Below are 14,290 nucleotides of genomic sequence, written 5' to 3' on the forward strand. Positions count from 1 at the left end.
TAGAATATATTTTTATTATTATTTTTTATTATTTTTTCACAATGGTTCATAATTACAAACGAAAGATACAAAAACGTGATGAATATAGTATTCGTCTAGTAATTGCTCCGAGAAAAATGGGAATATCTTTATGTACTACTGCTCGTGATTTGGACATTCCAAGATTGACATTGAATTCCATTTTCTTCATGCTACATGTTACTCGATAGCGACAGAAAATAATTAAGTTTTATAAATCCTCGAATTTCTTTATTAGGATTATAAAATTCCTAGTATATAAGTAAACAGTGTAAGAATTAGGTTAAGTATAGATTAGATTTCACTTACGCTTAGTATTTCTAGCTGTCGAGCAACGGCGTATCCTAACCCGCAGGTATGACGTAGCTCTAGTACAGTAGTTTTCCTAATCAGTCATAAGCACCTGAACGTGCGATATATGATCCTGCTGTATTCGAAATATGCGGAGTAATTATTTAATCCACAGCACTAATAGCAATTTTAAAGAAAGCTCACCTTGAACTATGTACGTACTAATCACTAACCTATCCGTACTATCAGGAATCAGAATATATTGGCTCAAATGGCACGTTCCCCGTACATAGTCGGGGATTTGTGCCTTGCCGTGTGTTTTCATCATTTCCTGAGTGGAAGGAAAGGACAAGGAGGAGTGGGGAAGTAGAATTGGAAGGGTGGGAAAAATAACAGCACAAAACAAAAATAAACAACAGGTAAGTTAAACTCACAAGTAGTTCAACTTGCCTGCGAATAATCCTAAAGCTCTTTACCACATTGGATAAGAAACTTTAGTATGTCTCTGAGTTTCAGTCGACCAAACATGGTTTCGTCTATATAAGGACGGCTGAAGACTCGAAATCGCAATTGCGCTAGCGCTGGACAGTTGCATATCAGATGATATGAGGTTCCGTAGTCGGATTCACAAAGATCACATGAAAAAGACTCAGCGCGCTGAATAGTTGCCATGTGATAATTGAGTTTGCAGTGGCCGGTTAAAGCCCTGGTCAGCATGCCGCAGTGGAGCTTCGAAAAATGTAAGAGATTTTTCGAAACCACTGGGCATGGTTGTTCTAGAAACGCCTTTGTTTGGCGACACGTTTGTAGATTTCTCCAATAATTGCGGTGCTCGGACAAAGCCCAGGACCGTATTTTTTCCCTTATCCAACTTGTCGAAATTGGCAGGGCGGGCTCAGGACCAACGAAGTCAATCGCTGAACCTGCCCTGGCCAATTCGTCAGCCCATTCATTTCCAGTAATACCGCAATGTCCGGGCACCCAGACAAGGTAGATAGTGTTGACAATGCTTAGTTCTTCGATTTGGGTTCGGCACGCGATCACTAGCTTGGACCGGGATTTGTCTGAGCTAAGGGCCTTGATTGCAGCCTGACTATCGGAGCAGAAGTTTATAACTCTGCCGGACAAACTCAGTTGAAGGGCCGATTGCACCCCGCACATAATCGCAAAGATTTCTGCTTGGAATACAGTACAGTATCTACCTAGTGAGTGAGATTGTTCCAATCTCATTTCACGACAGTAGACACCAGCACCAGCACGTCCCTCCATCAGAGAACCGTCAGTGTAACAGACTACTTGCGTTTGTTGTTGTCTTTCCATAAAGCCAGACAACCACTCCTCTCGAGAGGGAATCTTCACATGGAATGTCCTGTAAGGAAAACTACAAGTGAGTGTAATATCGCTGGGAGCAAGAATATCTTCACCCCATGTAACCATTTGTGACCACAATCGTATATGACTGGTAGCAAGATCAACATGATTACTGTTCCAAAGCCCAGTAACCTGCAGTCTGTATGCACATGATAGTGCTTCTTGTTTTAAGTGTATGTGTAATGGTTTGATATTTAGAAGTGCCTCAAGAGCAGCAGTCGGAGTCGTGGTGAAAGCACCAGTCAACGCCATGAGCGCCATTCTTTGCAGATGGTTTAGCTTTGACTGGACTGTCACCACCTCTCCCCTCTGCCACCACACAAGGCATCCGTATGACAGTATTGGACGTACAATTGTCGTGTAAATCCAATAGATGTATTTAGGTTTGAGACCCCAGGTCTTTCCAAAAGTTCGTCTGCACTGCCCGAAGGCCATGCACGCTTTCTTGACTCTGAACTCAATGTGAGCAGACCAATTCAGTTTGGAATCCAATATGACTCCAACGTATTTGACTTGATCCGCACACAGTAGCTCAGAATCAAAGAACTGCAAGGGACGAACCCCGGTTGTTATTCGCTTCTTCGTGAAAAGAACCATTGAAGTTTTGCTTGGGTTAACTGATAGTTTAACTTGTCGACACCACTGTTCGACAGCTCTTAATGCCTGTTGCATCAAGTCAAAGATTGTTCCGATGCAAAATCCAGTAATTAGTATTTGGTAATCGTCAGCAAACCCGTAGGTTGGAAATCCAAGCTCATTGAGTTTCTTCAACAAGCCGTCAGCTACTAAGTTCCATAACAAAGGTGACAGAACGCCGCCCTGAGGACAACCGCAAATACTCAACTTCCGTATCTCAGCCTGTCGCAGTGACGAGCAAAGCATGCGGTTACTAAGCATTGCGTTTATCCAACCTGAGATACATGCAGGTATCCCATGACCGCGCGTCGCTTCCAGAATAGACTGGAAGGACACATTGTCAAAAGCACCCTCAATATCTAGGAATACACCCAAGCTAGATTGCTTGAGCGAGAAGGCTTTCTCAATGTTGTAAACAACATCGTGAAGCAGAGTGATCGTGGATTTCCCACACTGATATGCATGTTGCATTTTGTGCAGTGGATATTCAACTAAACTAACGTTCCTGATGTGATGATCGATTATCCGTTCCAAAGCTTTCAGAAGAAAAGAACTTAAGCTGATTGGCCTAAAACTCTTGGCTTCTTCATAGCTTGAGCGCCCCCCTTTGGGAATAAATCTAACAGTTATTTCTCGCCATGCTTTCGGGATATACCCGGTAGCAAGACTGGAAAGCAAAATCTTTTTCAAGACATGTTTAAGAATATCAAATCCCTTTTGCAGTAGCACGGGAAGTATCCCATCTTTTCCGGGTGATTTGTATGGAGCAAAGCTGTCAACTGCCCACTTGACCGATTCAGTGGAAACCAATGTGCGTGCTAACGCCCACGAGTCCGAATCACCAGAATGAGATCTGTGAACGTTGATCAACTCCGGATCGATACAGCCTGGAAAGTGTGTGTCGAAGAGACAATTAAGAACATCTTTTTCGTCCGTCACATAAACACCATCTCTGGTTTTCAAGGAGTTCATCTGAAAATCATTCGATTTGGAGAGAATTTTATTTAATCTGCTAGCCTCGTTCAGACTAGAGACATTAGTGCATAGGCTTTGCCAGCCAGCCCGTTCTGCAGATCTAAGACATTTCTTATATGCACTACGAGCTGACCTGAAAGCCCTGGAGTCATCACGCTGACGCCGATTCCAAGCTCTTCTCATAACTTTCTTCATTCTTTCAAGCTCAGCCCTCCACCAAGGGGTTCCCCTAGTCGATTTAACAGTACGAAGTGGACAAGCTTCTTCGTAGGATGCTAATATGAATGAGTTTGTCGTATCCACGACGTCATCTAAGTCGTCTAGTTGACTAATTGTTGGAAAATATCCATGAAATTTAGTCGCCAAGTTTTCCAAAAAGAGGTCCCAGTTTGTAGATTTAGGATTACGATAGGTCACCACATTGAAGGTGACATCAAAATGCTCGAAAAATATATATTTATGATCGGATAGAGACGGTTCAGTTTCATTTGGAACCTGCCAATTTCCCAGTTCATGCAAAATTCTATCAAAGCAAAGTGTTATGTCTAACACCTCCTCCCTCCCAGACCTCGCAAAAGTTGGTCGGTTTCCCACATTCAGAATATGGAGATTTGTACTACTTATGTACTCCATCAGTTCAGAGCCTCTCAGATTGATGTCTGAGCTGCCCCAAATGATGTGATGAGCATTCGCATCACTGCCGATAATGAGCGGAAGCCCATTTCTGCTACAATATGATACAACGCTTTTGAAATCATCAGAAGGAGATGATTCGTTATGCGGTAGGTATGCTGAACAATATATATATTTTTTGTCTACGTTTTCGACAGTCAATGTAACTGTGACAACACAGATATCGCGAGTTGTGAGCTCCGATATGAGACACGCGTCAATAGCCTTATTTGCAAGAATGCAAGCACGAGGCATTTCACGTGGGTTAGTCATGCCTGTCTTGTTGTAAGCAATGAAGGCAGTGTTAAGTAACTTTCCAAAATAGAAGTTTCCTTTATGGAAATACGGTTCTTGAACCAATGCTATGGAAGCTTTACCTTCCTGCATGAGTCGAGATAAATTCATAGTTGCTGTACGTTTATGTTGGAGATTGACTTGTGCTATTCTAACCATTTTTGATTAGAGAACTGTACATTTCATCTCCAACACAAATTGCACAACAACTAGAGGACACCAAGCGAGTTGGGATGTTAACGCATTTAGCGAGCCATATCAGGTTTAAATGGGACATGATCATTTGATTCCCACGATTTGCGAAGAAAATAATGGTCCACTGTGTCAGAGATTCGCATAACACAGCAAGGGCAAAACCCAAAATGCTCCGTGCGCGACTGGCATATTTTAGACCCTCCAATCATTAAGTCCTCGGCACGGAACTACACCTTGACTTAGGGTCTCCTACTTTCAGTCGCCTCCTACGACATGGCAGCAGGACTCCAGTGGCTCAATTCTAGGCCGGATACCACACGGCCTCTGGGCAGGTTCATCTGTACACATCGAAATTTGATAATCGAAACTCAACAAAACTTCACCGAAGTACCATCAGCCGAGAGTCTCTGCAAACCCCCAGCCAACAAAAATTCGGCAAAATTAAGTGGATCATCGGTGAAAAAAATCGGTGTGTAGAGTGAACGTTCCGCTGCGTAATGCAGCATACTGGGGAGTTCGCCCGACTTTTCCCAGGCTCCGTTCGCCATTGAGAATGTTTTAAACCCCCTCAACAATTTTACCCATAGCACGGGTCGCATGACACTATGGAATTGGGGTTCCCTGTTTGGTAGATTTTTACCACTGAAACAGGTAGTCCGTAGTGTTATTCTTAGCCGGTTGAAACAACCACTACCGACACTACACGGCTTATCTAGGCTGTTCGGTGAAAGAAGCTGACATTGAAGAACAGCTTCCATATTTAGATGGGCGAACAGCCGCAGAAGGAAGGAAGGAAGGAAGGATAATGGGAGGAGAGGGATTTGGGCTAAGCGCTTATTTAAAGGCGGCGCTGACTCGCCTTGTCAGGTCTGCTTTAGGGCATGTGGTATTTAGGCCTAGGACGTATAGGGCCCACTACCTCGTCCTACCACACCCGCAGTCAGCCCCCGCTGCTGGTTCGGGTCGCGAATCACAACTAGTTGCTATCGCGATTAAGCATTATCCACCACCTATGACCCGCCCGGTTGCTTGCAGCTCAGCTTCCCACGTAGCGTTCCTCCACCACCACGGGGCCCGGGTTTTTTTAATTGCATCGTAATGAAAAATGACGCGGTGGGGCAAATCTGATCTCTAAATAGTAGGGTAAATCCGACCGCTTTTTTGCTAAGAAAATGATTATTTATAAAATTAGAATATATTTTTATTATTATTTTTTATTATTTTTTCACAATGGTTCATAATTACAAACGAAAGATACAAAAACGTGATGAATATAGTATTCGTCTAGTAATTGCTCCGAGAAAAATGGGAATATCTTTATGTACTACTGCTCGTGATTTGGACATTCCAAGATTGACATTGAATTCCATTTTCTTCATGCTACATGTTACTCGATAGCGACAGAAAATAATTAAGTTTTATAAATCCTCGAATTTCTTTATTAGGATTATAAAATTCCTAGTATATAAGTAAACAGTGTAAGAATTAGGTTAAGTATAGATTAGATTTCACTTACGCTTAGTATTTCTAGCTGTCGAGCAACGGCGTATCCTAACCCGCAGGTATGACGTAGCTCTAGTACAGTAGTTTTCCTAATCAGTCATAAGCACCTGAACGTGCGATATATGATCCTGCTGTATTCGAAATATGCGGAGTAATTATTTAATCCACAGCACTAATAGCAATTTTAAAGAAAGCTCACCTTGAACTATGTACGTACTAATCACTAACCTATCCGTACTATACTCGTGATTGGTATACACCCTAGCTGTAATTTTTTATTTGGTTTAAGTTGTAGGTTTAATTCAAGTAATTTAAGTTCAATAAATCATTTCTCACCTAAGTAGTAACAATTTAGATATAAGTTTTAGTTAATCCACTAGGTAGTATAATAATTAAGTTAGATTTAAAAAAATAATATTGAGACGGTCTGCTAACACGCTGCACTCGCTTTGCCAATTGTTTTTTCCTTTCGTTGGTCGCTCGTACAGCTTGCCATCCCATGGTGGGTCACCTTCAGATTCGCTGACGATCCCTTGGCAAGGGATTATTCGGTACACTGTCGGTGTGTGTTGTTTTATATGTGGGGCGTGTGGGGCTCGTCGGTCGGTGTAGCGCAGCCAACACTCCCCCCCGCAATGCGTTGAGGATCCTTCGATGGCGCATTATTAGGAACGCCTACATCGAGTACAGCGAGCTTCACTGCTGGCCTTTCATAGATACCGCTGGTTGTCTGGACTGTTGCTCGTCTAACTTGCGCATCTGCTGATGGTGTGGTGGCGATGACCCTTCCCCTCGGCCAACAATTACGAGGAAGTTTTGGATCAGTGATAATAGCTATATCGTTCACCTGGATGGGCTTTATTTCTGCAAACCATTTTGTCCTGCGTGTAAGCGTTGGTAAATAATCCTGGAGCCACAGCTTCCAGAAGGAGTTTGCTAGGACTTGTGAAAGCTGCCAGTTGTTTTTGAGTGTGATGGCTGTATCGTCATGGGGAACCCATGCTCGTAAGCCATTCGATGATCCCAGTAAAAAATGATTAGGAGTCAACACCGGTGACTGATCATCATCTATGGGAACGTCAGTAAGCGGTCGCGAGTTGATAATATTTTCCACCTCTGTCAGCATATTAGCAAGCACCTCGTCGGTTAGGGCTCCCTTGGATTGCAGCTTGTACAAATTTTGTTTAACGCTGCATATAAGGCGCTCCCATGCTCCCCCCATATGTGGGGAGGCCGGCGGAATGAACTTCCATTCAGTGTGTGTAGTGGTGAATTCTTTCGACAGGCATTCCATGTCGAGGTTTTGCATGGCGATGTTTAGTTCCTTGCTCGCTCCTTGGAAATTAGTTCCACGATCTCTATATATGACTGCTGGCACTCCTCTTCTTGCCATTATATTGCGTATGGCCATAATGCAAGATCCTGTAGTCAACGTATGAGCAACTTGCAAATGAATGGCGCGAGTGGTTAGGCAAGTCGCTAAGACCCCCCAACGCTTTTCACTTCTTCGCCCGATTTGTACCGTCATTGGCCCAAAGTAGTCCACTCCCATGTGTGTAAAAGGGGGGGCTATAGGCGGCAAGTCTAGCTGGAGGTAGAGTACCCATCAACGGGGGTTGAGGAGCTGCTCGCTCGATTTTACATCGCTGACAGTTTGTTCGTATGTTTTGGTAGGTCGATTTCAGTAGAGGAATGCAGTAGCGCTGATTTATCTCACTGATTACGGTTCGATGGTTTTGATGATGATATTTTTGATGTGATTCCGAAATGATCAGCTTCGTTATATGATGGTGGCGTGGAAGAATAGCTGGGTGGGACGCACTCGCGTTTATGTGCATACACAGTTTGGTTCTACCTCTTGCTCTCATGACATCGTTTTCGTCTAGATACGGATTGAAGCTGATGATCGTACTATTTCCGGGAATCTGGAGCATTGGGCGACCTTCGGATCGGTTTCATGAAAGAATTACAATTTCTTCTGCAAAGGCGCTACCTTGGGCTAACCGGTACAGGAATGTTTCGGATCTGATCAGCTCGACTTGCTGCAGAGGTCCATATGTACGTGGCTTTCGTTGGGCGTTATTTTTAAAGTTGTCCACGGTTCGGAAAACGTAGGCTATTCGTCGTAGCAATGGCATCCATTGAGAGAAATTTTCGATGATAATTATTGGTTCTGTCTCCACGCTGTGGACGAGTAGATGGGGGCGGATCTCTTCAGGTGTAGATCCAACATTTCGTGGAATAGCCGGCCATTCTGCTTCGAACATGCAAAGAAAGTCGGGACCACGAAACCAGCGACTAGAAGGACGCAGATCTGCTTGCTTTTTCCATTTTGTGCCTTCATCCGCAACATTCAACTTCGTTGGTACCCAGCGCCACTCATGAACGTTAGTTGTTTCGAGTATTTCACTAATACGGGCCGCGACGAATTGGCTATATCGTCGATGGTCTGAATGAAGCCAACAGAGCACGTCCCTCGAGTCAGTCCAGAAATATCGTCTTTTCACCGTGATAGATAACGACTTTATCGCTGTGTCTGCTAATCTCACCCCTAGTATAGCTGCTTGCAGTTCTGATCTAGGAATGGAGCCACTCTCGTTTTCGCTGCTACTAGTGCACATTCGATTACGCCTTTGTGTTCGTATCTGAGGTACACTGCCGCTGCAAAGCCGTTCTCACTAGCGTCAACGAATGTATGCAGTTGTACGTCAGTATCGTCTCCTGTGGGTGTCAACGTTCGGTAGCATCGAGGAATGTCTATCTGTTCTATCAGCGGTAATACGGACAACCACGTCGACCACTTTTCGAAGTGCTCATCCTGGATTGCGTCATCCCAGCTGATTGATGATCGCCAAATATCCTGTAGTAGCATTTTTAGAAACATCAGCATATGAGCTATCAATCCCAAAGGATCGAACATCAGTATAAGGGTGCGAAGAACTTCTCGTTTCGTTGGCCGACGGCGACCGGTCAGTAGATCTCTATCAAAGCGAGAGGAAATTTTGTAGGTGAAACTATCCGAGGATGTATTCCACCACATACCGAGCACCTTTTCTGTAGTGGTATCTTCGCCAACACTAAGGTCTTTTTCATTTGTAGTAGCTTCGTTTAATGCAGAGAGTACAGCCTGTGAATTTGAAATCCAATTTCGCATTTCGAAACCAGCTGCGTTGTGGATCATTTTCACGTCACGAGCTAAACTTATGGCATCTTCTTCTGACTCTACACTTACGAGCATATCATCGACATAATGACGCTTAGTTATAGCCTGAACGGCTGCAGGATGATACTGCTGAAACCTTAATGCGTTTCGGTTTTTCACGTATTGAGCGGTACTTGGTGAGCAGCATGCCCCAAATGTCATCACCTGCATGACATAGATACTTGGGTTCGTATCAGTCTTGTTCTCCCTCCAAAAGAATGTCTGACAGTGCTGGTCATCTTCCTTCATTAATACTTGGTGATATATCTCGCGAATGTCTCCAGTGATAGCTGTTCGAAATTCCCGAAACTGAACCAAGACTGATAGTAGAGATACAAGTTGGTCGGGACCTTTTAGAAGAACTGAATTAAGTGAGATGCCATGAGCGGTAGCTGCTGCATCCCAGACGAGCCTAGTTTTTCCAGGTTTGTTTGGATTAACGACGGGAAACACCGGGAGATACCACGTACGAGAATGTGGAGCCTTTAGTTCGTCTTGGCTCAGCTTCCGGATATATCCCTTTTCCACGTAATCTGTGATTTTTGAGTTCAGTGTGTTGGTTAGAATGGGGTCCCTCTGCATTCTCCGATCAAGGCACTCCCATCGCCTTAGTGCCATTTCCTTGCTATCCGGAAGCCTAATGTTGTCGTACTTCCAGAGGAGTCCAGATTCGAAACGACCGTCCTTCTGTCGAGTGAGCGTATCTAGCATGTTCGAGGCTCGTTGCTCATCGTTTGATAAAAGTGGTTTTTCCGTACGTATAATTCCTAGGCTATCGAGTGAAAAATACTCTTTCATGGTGCGGTGAAGATCCTCGTCAAGGCCTTCACGGCATTGGCATTTGTTCAAACTATGGTAGTTTACGAAGTAGTCTGGCTGTCTATCTTCAGAACAACTGCCGTAGACGACCCAACCCAGCCTTGTTTTTACGGCAATTGGTTCCTGCAACTATCCCTCGCGACTCTTCAAAGCGTGAGCAAGGTTTGCGTGATCCAGGCCAATAAGTATTCGCGGGCTAACATTGTAGTATGATTCAATGGGTAGGTTGGAGAGGTGTTCATATTTCTCCTGTAAATTTGCGGCTAGCAGAGTCTGAGAGCGAAGTTGCAAAGATTCTATAGTTTGCACTCCGGAGAGTGTGTATTTTGCCGTAGAATTATTTACGCTGGATACTTCTAGCCCTACCTTCTGGGACATGTTTTCGGTTCTTCGCGTGCCGCCTGTCCATTTTAGACAGAGTGATTTAGTTGGTCCCTTCACTCCTAGCTCATCAGCTAGGCCTTGCTCCATTAGTGTCAACTCGGAGCCGTCGTCGAGGAAGGCATATGTTCGGATTGCTTTGGTCGGGCCGTATGCAATAATGGGTACGATCCTAAACATGATCTCAGACTGCGCCTGGTGAACATTGCAGCTCGTTTCTGAATTTGCCATCGAAGAGGTTATTTCCGGTATAGATGTACTCGCTCGTTGCTTTTCGTCGTGAAGAAGAGGGTGGTGGAAATAGGAACATCCGTTAGTACCACACGGTTTTTTTAGTTTACAGGAACCGTTATGCTTACGTAGACATGTGCGGCAGAGTTTGCATTCTCTTACTGTACCCCATCTGGAGTCGTAGCTAAACTCAATAAAGCGGTGGCATTTTGCTATATAGGGGCAGTTTCCCTTGCAGACAATGCATACTCGGCTTGACGCATTCGCGGGGATTAGTTCTTGGCTCGTCGGGATTTTAGGTAGCTCAGAGTTATCGGATTCTGTTTCTGAGTGGAGATGTAGAAATCCGCCTTTTTTGCTATTGCGAGATCTTTGTTCGCTGCTTGTAGAGTGCATAACCGCACTTGCATCTTCTGCGGTGGAATAGAGCCATCTGCTGAAGTCTAGAAGGTTTGGTGTCGGTGTGTTTCTAGAATACTTTGCCCAATCAAGCTTCAGCGTTGATGGTAGTCTTTCAACCAGTTCGTACCTCAAGGAAGCGTTATACACGAAGTCGTTAACCTCACACGCCTGGATGGTTGATACCAAGTTTTCTACCGTCAGTGCGAAGTTGACTACGGTCTCCAGCTTTTCGATATTAGGGAACGGTAAGCTACGATTTTTTTTAATGATAGCTTGAACAATTGCTTCTGGTCTGCCGTACAACATTTTTAGTGTAGATATTACCCCTGTCACGTTGGAGGGATGGAGTAAACGACATCGAACTGCCTCCAAGGCATTTCCTTTCAGGCATTTCCGAAGTCTCAACATATTCTCCTCGTTCGAGAAGCCACACATTTGTGTTGATGTGTTAAACATGGAAAAAAATAGTGACCAGTCCTCAGGATTCCCGTAGAAGTCTGGGAGATCCTTTGACACGGCCTGTCGTGCCGCTAATTGACTACGATTCAGCGTACACATCGTCTCGTCGTCGTAAGCAGTAGCAGGATGGCTATGTAACCGACGCAGGGGGGTCGAGCGCTGACCTGGGATGAATTCATTTGTACGTTGAAACGTTGCCGACTGCCGCGTAGGGCCCGGTGGTTGTGTTTCGAGGCAGTTAGAGGCAGTAAGCTGACCGATAGTTTGTTGAGATTGTTTGACGGTTCGAGAAGATATCCGCCTGAGGTTCTGTGCCATGTGCTCTGTGGCCGTTTGTGACTTCGGTGCTGCTGGCTGAAATTCGATCTCCTCTCCCGCAAGGCCAGAATCCGCATCTACACCACAACGGTCGGTGTCGGCTATCCACTGACCAATCTTCGACATTCTCTCGCACGCTGAGTCGGCGTCACTTGCCAATGTGGAATCGTCGCTTTGTAACTCTTGGAGAAGATCGTACTTCTCGTTCAGGTATTCGCCAAAGAATTTCCGTTTTTCCTCTAGTTTTTTCAGCTGCAGTTCAACTATTTTTCTAGAACAGCAGCTACTGCTCGATCTTGACTTAGATTTTAGTTTTCCAGCTTGAGTTTCTTGTGTGACAGGATCTCGTTGAACATTGGATGAGTGGAGTTGAGTTTCGGTTGCAGCGCGTTGTTTGGGTAGAGTGTTAGTCTGCGCTGCCTGGCAGCTTAAACAGGCCCAGTTTTCCTCGGCAATTCCAGCAGATACTTCAACGCAAGAGAAATGGTACCACTCATCGCATCTGTCACACTGAACCATTCTACTATTATCTCGTTCGTAGCACAGAGCGCAGTGATGATCTTTCCGAGCTCGGCGTGGTGGGTTACGCCTAACGTTAATTATTTTTGAGCTGTTGATGGAGGGCATAGCAATGTGCTCGGAGGTCGGTCTAGTTGACTTGCGAATTGCTCCTTGCTCAAAGTTACCCTTTGGGTTATTGAATATGTATCTATTCATGTCCATAATCGGAGGAAATAGCTCAACAGCAGTTATTTGCTCCGTGACGGGGGCGTCAGCACTGCGACGAGAATATAGTTCCTGTAGCTGTACAGCGTTCGTTTGTGCTGTCGCGATTTGTGGAATGTTGTTCCCGCTACGGCCAGTAATTGAGCCTACTGTAGATCCTGGTCTTCGGATGGACATCCTTCGCTTAAGCGAATCTTATAATGTTACTCGACAGCGACAGAAAATAATTAAGTTTTATAAATCCTCGAATTTCTTTATTAGGATTATAAAATTCCTAGTATATAAGTAAACAATGTAAGAATTAGGTTAAGTATAGATTAGATTTCACTTACGCTTAGTATTTCTAGCTGTCGGGCAACGGCGTATCCTAACCCGCAGGTATGACGTAGCTCTAGTACAGTAGTTTTCCTAATCAGTCATAAGCACCTGAACGTGCGATATATGATCCTGCTGTATTCGAAATATGCGGAATAATTATTTAATCCACAGCACTAATAGCAATTTTAAAGAAAGTTCACCTTGAACTATGTACGTACTAATCACTAACCTATCCGTACTATACTCGTGATTGGTATACACCCTAGCTGTAATTTTCTATTTGGTTTAAGTTGTAGGTTTAATTCAAGTAATTTAAGTTCAATAAATCATTTCTCACCTAAGTAGTAACAATTTAGATATAAGTTTTAGTTAATCCACTAGGTAGTATAATAATTAAGTTAGATTTAAGAAAATAATATTGAGACGGTCTGCTAACACGCTGCACTCGCTTTGCCAATTGTTTTTTCCTTTCGTTGGTCGCTCGTACAGCTTGCCATCCCATGGTGGGTCACCTTCAGATTCGCTGACGATCCCTTGGCAAGGGATTATTCGGTACACTGTCGGTGTGTGTTGTTTTATATGTGGGGCGTGTGGGGCTCGTCGGTCGGTGTAGCGCAGCCAACACTACAATTCAATAACATAACATTCATTGATTTATTTTCAATGATAAATCCATATAATTTGGGTAGTATCTATGCTAAATCAACCAAAAACATAGGCGGTCGGGTTCACCCGACCATTTTTGAAAACAGCAAGAATGAACGTTTTCGTAAAACACTGGTATCTCAAAGTTTTCCCAAGATAGGAATAAAATACTATACATTGAACGTTGTCCAGAAGTCTAACCTTTAATTTGGTATATAAAACGACTTGATCCGATGTAAAATGAGCATTTTACAGCCAAAACCGTTTACTAGGTCGGATTTGCCCCACCTTACCCTATTTATTTTATTATTCCAATTTTTTATGGTTCTATTCATATTATTTATTTCAATCATTTTATTAAATGGTTAGTTTTTCCCAGTTCACATATTTTATTCAGTTTCTTAATTTTATCAATTCGGTTTTGCCAGTCCTTTATGCTATTATATGATAGCTTGTTATCCTGAAACAATTTAATTTTCTCTCTTAAGGCCCCCGTCGGGCTTCTTTTTCTTCTTATCTGCAGAATTGAGGATATCAATATAATACGCATATACGATACTCATATGAATGTATGCGTGCACGCGAATGAAATGAATGATTTCTTCAACCCGCTTTTTCACTCGCTTTTTCCATAAAATTACCCAAGTATAGTACACTCAGGTTTTTTTTACGCGGGGGATACAAGCCGCGTAAATGAAAACCGCGTAAATGAAAACCGCGTAAATTTCAAAATCCGCGTAAATGAAAACCGCGTAAATTTCAAAATCCGCGTAAATTTCAAAATCCGCGTAAATGAAAACCGCGTAAATTTCAAAATCCGCGTAAATGAAAACC

General features: G+C 43.7%; 1 long non-coding RNA gene across 2 annotated transcripts; it reads right to left on the reverse strand.

The window, feature by feature from the left end:
• Positions 1-12,694: 12,694 nt before the first annotated feature.
• LOC131679457 (uncharacterized) lies at positions 12,695-13,264 on the reverse strand. Of its 2 annotated transcripts, XR_009303839.1 has the most exons (4): positions 13,149-13,264; positions 13,012-13,077; positions 12,826-12,943; positions 12,695-12,767 (listed from the first exon to the last, which is right to left on the reverse strand). It is a non-coding gene; the product is annotated as an uncharacterized LOC131679457 (long non-coding RNA). The 2 variants fall into 2 exon arrangements; XR_009303838.1 differs by having other exon boundaries at positions 12,701-12,943.
• Between the last annotated feature and the right edge of the window lie 1,026 nt (positions 13,265-14,290).

The sequence above is a fragment of the Topomyia yanbarensis genome, chromosome 1 (genome assembly GCF_030247195.1).
Source record: "Topomyia yanbarensis strain Yona2022 chromosome 1, ASM3024719v1, whole genome shotgun sequence".
Lineage (NCBI taxonomy): Eukaryota > Metazoa > Arthropoda > Insecta > Diptera > Culicidae > Topomyia > Topomyia yanbarensis.